Here is a 16669-nt window from a genome sequence, read left to right as displayed (position 1 = left end):
ACCTCGTCTCCCGCTTATGATCATGTGCAGTTTGATATTCGAAAATTTTCTTTCATGTTTTCTAGTAATTATTGATGGACATTCAGACCGTCTTGCAGCTGAACACCTCCGCTCCCACTTTTGATGGTGTATAGTCGGGCTTTCGAGCCTTTTCTTCCCCGGTTTTTACAAATTATGGTTGGACATTCAGACCTTCTTGCAGCCGAAAACCTCCACTCCCTCTTTTGATCATACATTGTCGGGCATTCGCACCTTTTCTTACCCGCTTTTTACAAACCATGGTCGGACTTTCACACCTTTTAGTAGCCGAACAACTCCGCTCCCGCTATTGATTGTGTACAGTCGGGTATTTTAACCTTTTCTTACCCGCTTTTTACCAACTATGGTTGGACATTCACACCTTCTTACAGCAGAACACCTCCGCTCCCTGTTTTGATTATGTATGGTTTGACATTCGCACCTTCTCTCACCCGCCTTTTACTATGGTCGGCCATTCACAGCTTCCTCTCCACCATACTTGTATGGTGGGATATTCACACCCACTTGCATCCGAAGACCTCCGCCCCCACTTTTGTTGATATTTAGTCGGTCATTCGCACCTTACCCGCTTTTGGCAAACTATGGCCTTCTTGCAGCCAAACACCTCTGATCTCGCTTTTGATGATGTAAGGTTGGGCATTCAGATCTTGCTTCACCTGCTTTTCACCAAATATAGTCGGACATTCACACCCACTTGCATCCGAAGACCTCCGCCCCAAATTTTGTTGATATTTAGTCGGACATTCGCACCTTACCCGCTTTTGGCAAACTATGGCCTTCTTGCAGCCAAACACCTCTGATCTCGCTTTTGATGATGTAAGGTTGGGCATTCAGACCTTGCTTCACCTGCTTTTCACCAAATATAGTCGGACATTCACACCTTCTTGCAGCCGAACACTTCCGCTCCACCTTTTAGTGTTCTATCACACCTTTTTTTCACCGCATTTTATACATTATGGTTGGAAATTTTCAACCACTCTCATCCGAAGACCTCTCCTCCCGCTTTTGTTAATATATTTGAACTTTAGTCGGACATTCAAACCTTCTTGCAGCTGAACCACCTCCGCTCCCTGTTTTGATCATATATGGTCTGGCAATACTACCTTTTCTTACCCGTTTGTGAGTAATTATGGCTGTACATTCACACCTACTTGCAGCCGAACACAACCTCTCTCGCATTTGATGATGTATGGACCGGCATTCTTACCTTTTCTAACACATTTTTCAGCAATTATGGTCGGAGATTCACACCTACTCACAGCCGAACAACTCCGCTCCCGCATTTGATGGTGTATAGTCGGGCATTCTCACCCTTTCTCATCAGCTTTTTGCAAATTATGATCTGACATTCACACCTACTTGCAGTCGAACAGCTCTGCTCCCGCTTTTGATTATGTATGGTTGGATATTCGAACCTTTTCTTAACTGCTTTTTACAAACTTTGGTTGGACGTTCACACCTTCTTGTAGCCGAACACATGCACTCCTGCTTTTGATGATGTATGGTTGGGCATTCGCACCTTTTTTTTACCCATTTTTCAGGTATTATGGGTGGACATTCACACCTTCTTGCAGCTGAACACCTCCTCTCCCACTTATGATCATGTGTGGTTTGATTTTCGAAAATTTTCTTTCATGTTTTCTAGCAATTATTGATGGACATTTAGACCTTCTTGCAGCTGAACACCACCTCTCCCGATTTTGATGATGTATGGACCGGCATTTTTACCTTTTCTAACACATTTTTCAGCAATTATGGTTGGAGATTCACACCTACTCACAGCCGAACAACTCCGCTACCGCATTTGATGGTGTATAGTTGGGCATTCTCACCCTTTCTCATCAGCTTTTTGCAAATTATGATCTGACATTCACACCTACTTCCAGTCGAACAGCTCTGCTCCCGCTTTTGATTATATTTGGTTAGATATTTGAACCTTTTCTTAACTGCTTTTTACAAACTTTGGTCGGACGTTCACAATATCTTGCAGCCGAACACCTCCGCTTCCGCTTTTGATGGTGTATATTCGGGCATACGAACCTTTTCTTACCCGCTTTTTACAAACCAAGGTCGGACTTTCACACCTTCTCTTAGCTGAACAACTCCGCTCCCTCTTTTGATTGTGTACAGTCGGGTAATTTAACCTTTTCTTACCCGCTTTTTACCATCTATGGTCGGACATTCACACCGTCTTACAGCGGAACACCTCCGCTCCCTCTTTTGATGATGTATGGTTAGACATTCGCACCTTTTCTTACCCATTTTTCAGTAATTATGGGTAGACATTCACACCTTCTTGCAGCTGAACACCTCCTCTCCCGCTTATGATCATGTGCAGTTTGATATTCGAAAATTTTCTTTCATGTTTTCTAGCAATTATTGATGGACATTCAGACCGTCTTGCAGCTGAACACCTCCGCTCCCACTTTTGATGGTGTATAGTCGGGCTTTCGAGCCTTTTCTTCCCCGTTTTACAAATTATGGTTGGACATTCAGACCTTCTTGCAGCCGAAAACCTCCACTCCCTCTTTTGATCATACATTGTCGGGCATTCGCACCTTTTCTTACCCGCTTTTTACAAACCATGGTCGGACTTTCACACCTTTTAGTAGCCGAACAACTCCGCTCCCGCTATTGATTGTGTACAGTCGGGTATTTTAACCTTTTCTTACCCGCTTTTTACCAACTATGGTTGGACATTCACACCTTCTTACAGCAGAACACCTCCGCTCCCTGTTTTGATTATGTATGGTTTGACATTCGCACCTTCTCTCACCCGCCTTTTACTATGGTCGGCCATTCACAGCTTCCTCTCCACCATACTTGTATGGTGGGATATTCACACCCACTTGCATCCGAAGACCTCCGCCCCCACTTTTGTTGATATTTAGTCGGTCATTCGCACCTTACCCGCTTTTGGCAAACTATGGCCTTCTTGCAGCCAAACACCTCTGATCTCGCTTTTGATGATGTAAGGTTGGGCATTCAGACCTTGCTTCACCTGCTTTTCACCAAATATAGTCGGACATTCACACCTTCTTGCAGCCGAACACTTCCGCTTTTAGTGTTCTATGAGGCATTCACATAGTTTTTTTCACCGTATTTTATAGATTATGGTTGGAAATTCTCACCCACTCTCATCCGAAGACCTCTCCTCCCGCTTTTGTTAATATATAGTCGGGCATTCGAACCTTTTCTTATCCGCTTTTTACAAATTATGGTCGAACATTCACACCTACTTGCAGCTGAATACTTCCGCTCCACCTTTTAGGTATGTATGGTTGGCATTTGCACCTCTTTTTATACTGATTGCTGAAGATTAAGTTGTTCTTTCTCAAACTACAAATTTTTTTTAATTGTTGAAACTTGATTTGAAGTGGATAAATAAGGAGGACAAACAGTTTTAAGTCAGGCTGATAGAAGGAATTAATTTTATAGCAAAATCTGTATTTCGTCATATGTCGAGAGATGCTTATTGCTGAAGAAGTTCTTTCTCATTCTACAAAGTACAACGTTGTTTATCGTTGAAACTTGATTAGACATGAATAAATATGAAGGACAAAGCAGTCTTAACTTGGTTTGAGTTAATGAATTCGTTTTATAGGAGAATCCGAATTCGTGCATAACTCATAAAATAGAGCTTATTTTCGGATTCCTGAAGAATGAGTCTGGTTCTTTCTCATAATACAAAGTTTGTTGTTGAAACTTCATCAGAAGTGAAGAAATAAATGAATGCCTATCAACAAATGTGGGATCTAAACTCTAGTGCTTCCTCTAAAATAATTTCCTTTCTCAATTTAGAAATGTGTGTGTGTAAGTCACAACACCCGTGACACCAAAACGGCTTTCTTTTCTCTACACTCTGCACTATGAGCACACACACCAAATCAGAAAGGCTTTTTTCTCTCTTTTCTACATTATGGACTGTGGGGACACAAAACCGCTCTCTCTCTTTTTTTTTTTTTATCGTGTGCCAGGGCGTTGTCTCACGTATTAGATTATGCTTAAGATACGAATGGGTTTATCAGTCACATCAGAATCCATACATGCTGATCCTCCCGTAATAAAATGGTCGGATCTTATCAAACACACTTTGTTTCTTGTGACAATCAAGTCAGCGAAACAGCGTATACACGTCAAGACACTGAATCAAGTTTGCCACAAGAACTCATAAGTTTGGCAGTATTGCTCTGCCGTCAGCAATCATACACCCATTTTATTTTCGTGAGACATGTGCAAGCACCTGTTCATCTACTGTTCTATCACTATGAATTAGTGATCTATTATCAATAAGGATACTTCTACAACTACTATCAAAGTATGTCCGGACTTCTTATGTTGTCAGTTGCTATATATGAATAAGTGGGTAGCTACTGACAAGCATTAAGCATGTCACACAGCCCAAACATATAACATTTCAGGACACACCACACAGTTAACAACCACAGTGAAGCGTGTCAAAGCCCAAACATGTAACATTCAACAGGACACTTACACAACTCCCGGTAATATAATAGAAACAACTCATTAGTGCTGCTCTCCACGGAAGTCTTTAGTAAAAGGCGAAAGACTTGTATGTTATGAAGAGAAACCAGAGTACGATTATCCGTCACTGCGGGAGCAGGGCATCAGGCTAGTTGGTATAGCCACCTTCCCCATGGTGAGCTTTGCTTGGTTGAGACGCTTGCCCCCCCCCCCCCCCCCCTTGCTCCTCGGCTGACCAAGTAGGAACAATCGGGCCCTATTCGATGGCTGCCTTGTCTTTTACTCTATGCAAAAGACAAGGCAGCAACAAAAACACCACGAGAATCCCGTATTGAGGCTTTGTTCTGACCGCTCATTCGGTGTCGCGTTTCTTTCAAGCAATTCTCCCGGTTAGCCGACACTCGGCTCGCTCCCATAGCCGTGTTAAAGTCTACTTCGCATTCACTCTCTTTTCTCTGCAGACTCTTGGGATTTTATCTATAAAATGAATTCCTTCACTCAAACTATGTTAAAACTGCTTTGTCGTTCATATTTACCATGTCTAGAAAGATTTAAACAAAAAAAACAACGTTGTACTTTGCAGTAAAAGAAAGAGCAAATCTAAAGTTTCAGGAATCCGAGAATAAGCTTACTTTCATGAGTGCTTCACGATTTCGGATTTTGCTATAAAATGAATTCCTTCACTCAAACTAAATTAAAACTGCTAAACCGCTAATCTGTTACATGTAAGGCAGATGTCAAATTCACCGAAATAGGATCTAAGGGTATTCGGCCAATCGAGCTGTAGCAGCTTCGGTAAAAGAGTATAAGTTGAAGAGTTTGTGAATAAAGGTGTGCGCACACATAGTGAGCTGTAGGAAAATAGGCAGGGAGCAATGCCGGCTGGGGTATATGTTCTTGTATGTTGTCTGACTGTTTGATTTGAATGTGTTGTGTAAGTGTCCTGTTGAATGTTTGGGCTTTGACACTTCACTGTGGTTGTTAACTGTGTGGTGTGTCCTGAAATGTTATATGTTTGGGCTGTGTGACATGCTTAATGCTTGTCAGTAGCTACCCACTTATTCATATATAGCAACTGACAACATAAGAAGTCTGGACATACTTTGATAGTAGTTGTAGAAGTATCCTTATTGATAATAGATAAACTAATTCATAGTGATAGAACAGTAGATGAACAGGTGCCTGCACGTCTCACGAAAATAAAATGGGTGTATGATTGCTGACGGCAGAGCAATACTGCCAAACTTATGAGTTCTTGTGGCAAACTTGATTCAGTTTCTTGACGTGTATACGCTGTTTCGCTGACTTGATTGTCACAAGAAACAAAGTGTGTTTGATAAGATCCGACCATTTTATTACGGGAGGATCAGTATGTATGGATTCTGATGTGACTGATAAACCCATTCGTATCTTAAGCATAATCTAATACGTGAGACAACGCCCTGGCACACAATCAAAAAAAAAAAGAGAGAGCGGTTTTGTGTCCCCACAGTCCATAATGTAGAAAAGAGAGAAAAAAGCCTTTCTGATTTGGTGTGTGTGCTCATAGTGCAGAGTGTAGAGAAAAGAGAGAAAAGAAAGCCGTTTTGGTGTCACGGGTGTTGTGACTTACACACACACATTTCTGAATTGAGAAAAGAAATTATTTTAGAGGAAGCAGTAGAGTTTAGATCCCACATTTGTTGATAGGCATTCATTTATTTCTTCGCTTCTGATGAAGTTTCAACAATAAACAACATACTTTGTATTATGAGAAAGAACCAGACTCATTCTTCAGGAATCCGAAAATAAGCACGAATTCGGATTCTCCTATAAAACGAATTAATTAACTCAAACCAAGTTAAGACTGCTTTGTCCTTCATATTTATTCATGTCTAATCAAGTTTCAACGATAAACAACGTTGTACTTTGTAGAATGTGAAAGAACTTCTTCAGCAATAAGCATCTCTCGACATATGACGAAATACAGATTTTGCTATAAAATTAATTTCTTCTATCAGCGTGACTTAAAACTGTTTGTCCTCCTTATTTATCCACTTCAAATCAAGTTTCAACAATTAAAAAAAAATTGTAGTTTGAGAAAGAACAACTTAATCTTCAGCAATCAGTATAAAAAGAGGGTAACAAAAGGTGCAAATGCCAACCATACATCACTAAAAGGTGGAGCGGAAGTATTCAGCTGCAAGTAGGTGTGAATGTTCGACCATAATTTGTAAAAAGTGGGTAAGAAAAGGTTCGAATGCCCGACTAAATATTAACAAAAGCGGGAGGAGAGGTCTTCGGATGAGAGTGGGTGAGAATTTCCTACCATACAAGTATGGTGGAGAGGAAGCTGTGATTGGCCGACAATAGTAAAAAGCAGGTGAGAAAAGGTGCGAATGTCAAAACATACATGATCAAAACAGGGAGCGGAGGTGTTTGGCTGCGACAAGGTGTGAATGTCCACCCATAATTAATGAAAAACGGGCAAAAAGTAGGTTCGAATGCCCAACCATACATCATCAAAAGCAGGAGTGGATGTGTTCGGCTACAAGAAGGTTTGAATGTCCGACCATAGTTTGTAAAAAGCGGGTAAGAACAGGTTTGTATGCCCGACTGTACACCATCAAATGCGGGAGCGGAGGTGTTCGGCTGTGAGTAGGTGTGAATCTCCAACCATAATTGCTGAAAAATGTGTTAGAAAAGGTAAGAATGCCGGTCCATACATCATCAAAAGCAGGAGAGGTGGTGTTCGGCTGCAAGTAGGTGTGAATGTCCAGCCATAATTACTCACAAATGGGTAAGAAAAGGTAGTATTGCCAGACCATACATGATCAAAACAGGGAGCGGAGGTGGTTAAGCTGCAAGAAGGTGTTAATGTCCGACTAAAGTTCAAATATATTAACAAAAGCGGGAGGAGAGGCCTTCGGATGAGAGTGGTTGAAAATTTCCGACCATAATGTATAAAATGCGGTGAAAAAAAGGTGTGATAGAACACTAAAAGGTGGAGCGGAAGTGTTCGGCTGCAAGAAGGTGTGAATGTCCGACTATATTTGGTGAAAAGCAGGTGAAGCAAGGTCTGAATGCCCAACCTTACATCATCAAAAGCGAGATCAGAGGTGTTTGGCTGCAAGAAGGCCATAGTTTGCCAAAAGCGGGTAAGGTGCGAATGTCCGACTAAATATCAACAAAATTTGGGGGGGAGGTCTTCGGATGCAAGTGGGTGTGAATATCCCACCATACAAGTATGGTGGAGAGGAAGCTGTGAATAGCCGACCATAGTTTGGAAAAAGCGGGTAAGAAAAGGTTTGAATGCCCGAACATACACCATCAAAAGAGGGAGCGGAGGTGTTCCGCTGTACGAAGGTGTGAATGTCCGACCATACTTGGTAAAAAGCGGGTAAGAAAAGGTTAAAATACCCGACTGTACACAATCAATAGCGGGAGCGGATGTGTTCGGCTACAAGAAGATGTGACAGTCCGACCATGGTTTGTAAAAAGCGGGTAAGAAAAGGTGCGAATGTCCGACAATGTATGATCAAAAGAGAGAGCGGAGGTTTTCGGATACAAGAAGGTTTGAATGTCCCACCATAGTTTGTAAAAAGCGGGTAAGAAAAGGTTCGAATGCCCGACTATACACCATCAAAAGCGGGAGCAGAGGTGTTCCGCTGTAAGACGGTGTGAATGTCCGACCATAGTTGGTAAAAAGCGGGTAAGAAAAGGTTAAAATACCCGACTGTACACAATCAATAGCGGGAGCGGAGGTGTTCGGCTACAAGAAGGTGTGAAAGTCCCACCATGGTTTGTAAAAACCGGAAAGAAAAGGCTCGAAAGCCTGACTATACACCATCAAAAAGAAGGTTTGAATGTCCATCAATAATTGCTTTAAAACAAGAAAGTAAATTTTCGAATATCAAACCGCACATGATCATAAGCGGGAGAGGAGGTGTTCGGCTGCAAGAAGGTGTGAATGTCCACCCATAATTCATGAAAAATGGGTAAAAAAAAGGTGCGAATGCCTACCAATACATTATCAAAAGCAGGTGTGAATGTCAGATCATAATTTGTAAAAAGCTGATGAGATAGGGTGAGAATGCCCGACTATACACCATCAAATGCGGGAGCGGAGGTGTTCGGCTCTGAGTAGGTGTGAATGTCCGACCATAATTGCTGAAGAATGTGTTAGAAAAGGTAAGAATGCTGGACCATACATCATCAAAAGCGGGAGAGGTGGTGTTCGGCTGCAAAAAGGTGTGACTGTTCGACTAAAGTTTGTAAAAAGTGGGTAAGACAAGGTGCGAATGCCTGACAATGTATGATCAAAAGCGGGAGCGGAGGTGTTCAGCTGCAAGAAGGTCTACATGTCCATCAATAATTGCTAGAAAACATGAAAGAAACTTTTCGAAAATCAAACCGCACATGAGCATAAGTGGGATAGGAGGTGTTCAGCTGCAAGGTGTGAATGTCCACCCATAATTCCTGAAAAATGGGCAAAAAAAAGGTGTGAATGCCCAACCATACATCATCAAAAGCAGGAGCTGAAGTGTTCGGCTACAAGAAGGTGTGAACGTCCAACCAAAATATGTAAAAAGAAGTTAAGAAAAGGTTCGAATATCCAACCAAACATAATCAAAAGCGGGAGCAGAGCTGTTCGACTGCAAGTAGGTGTGAATGTCAGATCATAATTTGCAAAAAGCTGATGAGAAAGGGTGAGAATGCCCGACTATACATCATCAAATGCGAGAGAAATAAAAGGACACCTTTATTCAAACTCATTTTGACAGGTGACCTCTGACCTCTTATCGATCAATCAAATTAATATGACAGGTGACCTTTGTTTGACATCCGTTTGCTGACATCTGGGGATATGACTTTTGACCTCTTATCGATCGATCAAGCTATTTTGACGTGTGACCTCTGTTTGACATAGATTAGCCATCTGTTGAAGAGATCTAAGGAAGGAAGGGGGAGTTTATGGCTAGGGTTAAGAATGATTACAGCTAAAGTCAGGAGGTTGTGAGAAATATATTAGTTGAATGTTTAAATAAGAGAAAGGGTTAGGGTTAATAGAAAAGGTTAAGTTGTAGAAGCGGTCAGCATTTTAACAGCTTCAAAGACCGGTCCCTGTAAGGTAAAGATGGGAAAATAATTAGATGTGTGGGGTGGGGTATTGTTCGACCCCCAGGTTTGAGGGCCAATGGGTGGACAGGGGAGGTGTTTCGAGTAAAGGATAAAAACCCTGAGACAGTCAGTGTGTAGAGAACGACTTTGGGGTGAAAGATAGCTGATTCAAGATGCCGAGGACAAGAAGCAGAGTGAGTGTAGAGGATAAATCTACGCAGGCCCCGGAGAGGACGTGTGCTCTGCGGTCTCTCATTTGTGAGACTCCGGTAACGATAATTGAAGATCAGCCCTTGGTACCTAATGCTCCCAAGAAAAGGATGGTGTTTCTGTGCAGAACGCAGCAACCGCCGCCCGTGTCTCTACGGGAAGAATGGTCACTGGAGCCTTATGGACTGCGGGGAAGATGGGGCTATGTGTTCATGTATGAAACAGGTGACCTCTGTCTGTATCAGCTTGACGAGGGTGGTGAGAAGCCGGGACCTCTGACCACTGTGGGTATGCTAACTTCCAACGACTGGGGAGTGTTGAAACTAGCGATACCGCGTCATAGAGAAGGAGGCATGGGCTCGGCTGAGGAGGTGTTAACAGTGAAAGAAGAACCCGAAGAAATCCCGGCAACGTCTGCAGCCAAACGGCCGAGACTGGAGAGTCCGAGACTGAGGAATCCTCTGGATGATGCTGAGCTGGCCAAAACAAGGATGGTTTTCACTGCTGTGTGGCAATCGAAAACAGGCGTTACAGGCCGTTGGTTCTTCCGTGCAAGCCACCGGAAATCTAATGAGAATGAAGACGGGGATCTTTTTGTTCTTGAGTGCTATAACTCTGACTGTGGTGTGTTTAGGACGCTGTTAGCAATACCTCATGCAGCCTGGGTGGAGAAGATGAATGATATAGCGGATCGAGTTTCCACGCTGTTCCGCAGTTGACAGAACTGGGGTGAGATTCTAGCAGTCAAGAAAACCCTGGCTGTGTAGACCTCCCTCCGCTGAGAACCCTCCTCCTCAACCTCAATAACCACACCCCCTTCAGGTTTATAAGGACACACTCCAGCACAGGTCATACACCGATCAACACGAGGAACAGGATGAGAACTAGCGTCCAGAAGACATTGTGCGAGGAGATCGCTGACCGCGATCTGGAGAATGCTTCTCCGTCGCTATTGGTGCATACAGGGAGTCCTTCTTCAACATCCACATCACCGCAGTTTGGATCACCAGACAGCGACAGATACTACCTGGAGCCGTATCACCCTCCTTCACCAGCGACTTCGTCTGAGTCTTTCTTCTCCTCCAACTCCTCCTCTTCTCTCGAGATCGAGTTCTCAAACTCGGCGCCTGATGACCGCTGCTTAACGCTCTACCCGATAGGATCCACCGTGGCCGTAACAACGGAGGAAGCTAAATCTAACGAAATGGAGGACTCTCAGCTTCCACCAGGCCAGGGGTCCCCTGCACACACTCAGGATGCCGGAGGAGAGGGTGAGGACGAGTTTGATGGATGGGTCCCCTCAGGTTTCATCAAAGTTGTGAAAACTGCAGTGATACACCTCTTGAACGAGACCATCAAAAAATTTATGATTGAATCATGCTACGGGTGTAGTGTCGATCACCCTAGTTTACTAGGGCTAAACCAGAGGGCTCTCTGTACAGCTAATTCCAGAGAAGTACACCTATTGGGCCCCCTCCATGGGGATATCTTTTTCTGCGAAAGGCTCCTGCTGAACTCTGTGGATATGAGAGTTAAACTAACCAGAGCCAGTGAGGCCTTCTATCTCATGGGAACCAGAGACTCGACTTACCGATTAATGATATTAGGAGCCTCTCTTTTTATCAAAAAAGTTTCCGTCTCCCCCGCTGTTCGTTTAGGCCACACATCGGCCTTAATGAGAGGAAACGCTCTCTACCCACTGTCACGAGTGAATGTAAAAACATACTCCATCCCTGAAAATTCGAGGATATGCAATCAGGAGAATCTCTTTTTGGGAGCGATGCCTAAATATATTGTTTTAGGTATGGTGCACCACGAGGCATTCACGGGAAGAAGGGACTTGTCACCCTTCAACTTTAAACATATGGATATAGAGTATCTAGCTCTTTGTCAGGATGGTAAACAAGTTCCCGCCAAGGCGTTCCAGCCTCAGTTCAACCAAGGCATTTCAGTCCGGGAATTTTACAATTTGTTCACAGCGACAGGTCGTCATTTAAAAGATCTCCCTCTGAGTATCACACGTGAAGAATTTAACAATGGTTACTCGCTGTTTATCTTTAATCTCAATCCTGGTGAGGATAGCGACGCCTTGTCACCTGTTTCTAATGGGAATTTAAGACTGGAGGCGAGGTTTAGAGTTCCGCTACCTCACACCACAACCCTCATTGTCTACGCATGTTACGATTCCATTTTGGAGATCAACTCAAGAAGACAGGTGCTGGTGGACTATTATTAAAAGAGTAAGCATGAATAACCACCAACTGGAGAGCCTGTTGCACCATCTACTGGGTGACCTATTTTGTGGCGTGTGGGCTAGTGACCAACTCCCCTTGCTCACACAAACGTTTACAAAGCCGGCTTACTTCATTGTGAACACACATCCTTCTCACATGCCTGGGGAGCATTGGCTAGCTCTGACTCTGGAGGAGAACGGTCAAGCCACCTTTTTCGACTCTTACGGGCTACCGCCAGATTTTTCTCACTACCCCTCAGACATTGTGTCATTTCTGAAAGACCGATCCCTGAAGATAACGTACCATAATCGCCAACTTCAGAACACCTTGTCCACCGTGTGCGGTCAGCAGTGCGTTTATTACCTCTGCCACCGGGCGTGCGGAATGTCTCTGCAGCAAGTATTATCCTCCTACAGTGACGATGTTCTTAAAAATGATGTGATGGTATCTAACTTTGTGAAAAAATATCAGAGATGCATCAGAAAGCACAGTGCTACCTCATTTCATCACGGAGCCTGTTCTTTACAGATGTTCAAAGAGTGCTATAAATTGTGAATGCATGAAAGTGATGACTCTGTAGACTCTGAAAATTGGAATCAATAAAAATTTTTTATTGAGAACAAATGACGGTATCATTTTATTCATTTCTTACAGAAATTTATGGTGAAAAGGTAACCCAGCGCGGAGGTTTTATCTTTTTATGCAGACTATGTTCATCTACAGCCTCGTCTCGCTCACCATGTCCAGATCTTAAAAAATGTGGGGAGAGGGTTATCTTCTTCTTCGGTTTTACAGATGGTATTTTCTCTATTCCGCTCGACTCTGTTTTGAGACGACGATATTGTTCACGGGCTTGCGGATTATTCACAGAGGATAAAGGTATGTTCAGTTCATTCAGAACATTGAGAAAACTTGTCCAGCCTGCTGGTTGCATGGTTTGGGCTTTTCTTTTAAAAGGGAGCAGAAGGTTTTTAAGTAAATCAACCAAATGTGATCCTCTCACAACCTGCCCCTGATAAACAAATTCTCCTCTGGTGGTCCAGCCATTTCTCTCAGATAATTTCCTCAAGATGTATTCACCATTTCTGCGATCGCGCTTTGGAAGGATTTTTAATACCTCACTCGCCGTTGCATCCAATTCTAGCTGATCGGGCTCGTGAACACGATCCGTCTCACGGGAATCTGATTCAGGTATTGGATCATTAAGATTGTTTCGCTGAAGAGTCACAGTCATCCGCGGCTCCTCCATCTGACCTTGCTTGATTAGGGTGAGGTATCTTTGCAGCAGGGCGTCGTATTTCTTAATTTTTTCATAAGAGGTCATTCCTGACTCGTCGAGTATCGCTCTCATTTTACTATCCAAATCATCCTCCGCCGTCTGTCTGATAGAAGTCTCTGACTGACTCAAGTGTTTGAACTGATGAGGTGAGATGAGAAACATCTTTTGTGCTGTCCTGAGCGACATCTTATCTTCTAACGATTCCGGCCACTAGATCCCCAATTACGGGTGCAAGAGCCGTTAGGATGGGGAGAATAAACCCTCCTCCTTGACTTTTGAGAGCCAGCTGCTTACGTTTTAAACCGGTTCTCTTATCAGCCAGCAGTCTGATAACTTTCTTTTGCTTTTTCAAACTCCGATACTGGGGAGGGGATAGCTTAATGTTACCCTTTAAAATATTCAGAGCAATCTCACACAAAGCTTTAAGAAAGTCGGGTGAACAATGGCCGAGAATGTCCTTACGTTTCTGAGGTGTGGCGTGGTACAGAGCTCGGAGTAACGGAGCATTCCTTTTTATACGGGCTGACATGATAAATTACTATGCTTTCGGAACATAGACAACTGGCCACTGACTAGGAAGTAAACCCGTTCTCAGTCTGTATTGTTCTGGGCATGAGTGGGTCAGGTCGACGATTAAATACCCGTGCGGCTCTCTGGTGGCGTCCTCAAAGCTCTCCAGAAAAATAGCTTTCTCTGAGGGGAAGATTTGACGGGCTAGTATATTCACCTGCAATCTATCTCTGGGATTCTTAAACAGCACCAGGTAGTTACTGTTCAGGCTGATGGTGCGACTGTATTTCCCTTGATGAAATACATTTTGAGTCAACATCATGACACTCATATTTCTGTGATGTCTGTACTGAGTGAAAATTTTTACCACTTCAGGATGGTCTGAAGCCTGAAAAATGACATCGTCCAGAATAACCAAGTGCTTACGATCAGGAGGGAACAGATTTTCATCTTCAAAAGAATGAGGCAATCCTTCCACAAATTTGATGTTTTTATTCAACCGCTGCAGTTCAGCATACAGTGGTTGGAAAGAGGTATAAATCCAAACAATATTATCCGGTACAACATCCATCACATGGTTACACTTTTTTAAAACACTTTTAACAAAAAATGATTTTCCACATCCGCTGGGCCCCACAATCAGACATGAAAAAGGAGTCTTTAGTCTGGGGTCAAAATCAATCTCCTTCATATCAGAAAATTGCGGCATTTTTATTTATTTTTTTTTTCCCTCTCTTAACCACCTTAATACCTTAATAACCGAAAGGCAGAGTTGTACCGTCAGGAAAAAGGCGTCTCTTGTCATACACCACCCGGAACTTTTTCTGGAATGTCACATTTTTTAACAGAAACCCCTTTTTATCTCTTCTGATGGTACGCTGAGGGGTCTCGATCACTGTTTCTCTGGAGTCAGCCAAGTATCCCTCCACTAACTCTTTGACGCTGTCAAAGTTGACCTTCTCGCTGCATTCATGCGTCTTAGTGATGCCTTTAACGCGCATCGATACTTTTTTCTGATTTCTGGTCTGGTAGGCGTAACTCTTGGGTCCTGCTGCAACAAATTCCTGAATTGTGTCACCTCCCAGCTCGTCGGTCAAATCCCCCAGATAGTTTCCCAGTTTCAGTGGAGTCTCACCTTTTTTCACCACATAGATCAGACTGTCTGTGTCTATGTAGAGAATTTTGTCCTGCATTACTTCCAGACAGCTGTACAGTTTTAAACGTGCATATGCGGTGGTAAATGCTGCAATGAATACATTGTTTACCTTGTTGGGTGGAGCGATGCACCGTTTGTTGTAAGTCCACTGCAACATGCACATGTCAGGGTTTAGAAAGTGGAAGTAGGCTATCTTGTATTTACCCGAGAACATGAAATTAAAAAATTCATTCGGGTCTGTGACGATGGTGGTCTGATGGAGGTCGCTTCTCTGCGCAAATTTCCCCCAGAAACTGTTCAGACACAGTTTAGCCACCTGTCTTTTAGCAGGGTTCACCTCTATTTTGCTGGTATCCAACTGAATACCTTGATGGAGTTTGTAATCTCTGACGTACCTCTGCTTACTCTCCTCATCAACTGCGTCTGCGGGATATCCTGAAGCCTCTTGTTTACCCTTAAGAAATGTGTGTATGTAGTCTACAAAGATTGAGCTACTGGTCCTGTCAAAGTGCCACACCTCAGTGATTTTAGCAAGGCGATAACCAAGCTTTAACGCCTTGCTAAACTCCACACTCACCCACACACCTGTTAGTGCTCTCTCCTCATCGCTGTGGCTGCACGCACCTGCCTGGTTATTCATTTCAGCACAGGTGCGACAGAGAGTGAATACAAGTTTTCCGTGAGATGACTTGTAAGGTAAAACTGGGAAAAACAGCCCACGCGGAGGATAAACAACAGCTCTTATGAAACCAAAGTAGCTGTCAGGGTCATCAAAATCTCTGCAGATGATTCTGGGATGGCCGAGAGGGTAAGGAAAGCTGCAATTTACATAGGGGTAAAGAGATGTAAAGTCAGCGTAGTGCACAGTTTCATCTACCCCCGCACTGTACCTCAACCTGAGTGCGCAGGTCCGACCACCGTACAGTGCCTGTCTTGGAGAGAGAGGTTCAGGGGCGTTAAAGCTCTTGAGAAATTCAATCACCTCCGGATGGGACTTTTTCATCTCAGTCCACTCGTGCTCCCACATGATATGCAGACGAAGACCGTACACTGACTGAAGTTCTCTCTCTCTCTCATGGGTCTCTGCATAGAACTTTTCAAACGGCTCCTTCCTCAGCGGACATGTGTCTTGAGGCTGATAGCAGATGGGGCAGCCGTGAAAGAAACAGCCGTAAAACTCAAAAGCTACCCTCACACCGTCAATTTCCGCATACCCATCTACGTGATAAGGACCGATTCCTTTTTCCCCTGTGTTTAACGCATGGCTAATCTCAATCCCTCTGCTAAACGCTAACCACTCCAGCCACTGGATGGATGCGTTTGAGAAGGTCTTACTCTGCTGACTGTAATCAACGGGTGAAGGTATGGCCAGGGTTTTAGGCTGCAGAAAGTTGGCGGTAAAAACCTTCATACAGGCCGACGCGATCGTGATGCATTTCAGGGGGTCCACGCGCGTCTCGTTAAAGAATTGCTCGCGGAATTTGACACACCCCTTGAACAGTATATCTACATCATTTTTGCAGTAAAGCATGCTCTGTTCACGAAAGTTAAAGGTGCCTTTACAAACTCCATCGTACCATCTGTAGAACTCTCCCTGCTCACTGGGGCTCATGAGTTCTACAGAGTAGTAACTCGGTGAAGGAAAAGGCCCCACAT

General features: G+C 43.6%; 1 non-coding gene across 1 annotated transcript; it reads right to left on the bottom strand.

The window, feature by feature from the left end:
* Positions 1-4523: 4523 nt before the first annotated feature.
* On the bottom strand, positions 4524-4639 carry LOC140310817 (U5 spliceosomal RNA). The gene has a single exon (XR_011916852.1). It is a non-coding gene; the product is annotated as a U5 spliceosomal RNA (small nuclear RNA).
* Between the last annotated feature and the right edge of the window lie 12030 nt (positions 4640-16669).

Source organism: Leuresthes tenuis, unplaced genomic scaffold (assembly GCF_036924035.1).
Source record: "Leuresthes tenuis unplaced genomic scaffold, fLeuTen1.0.hap1 SCAF_6, whole genome shotgun sequence".
Taxonomy (NCBI): Eukaryota; Metazoa; Chordata; class Actinopteri; order Atheriniformes; family Atherinopsidae; genus Leuresthes; species Leuresthes tenuis.
Note: the sequence above shows the minus strand (reverse complement) of the source record. Positions and strands in the feature narration are given on the sequence as shown.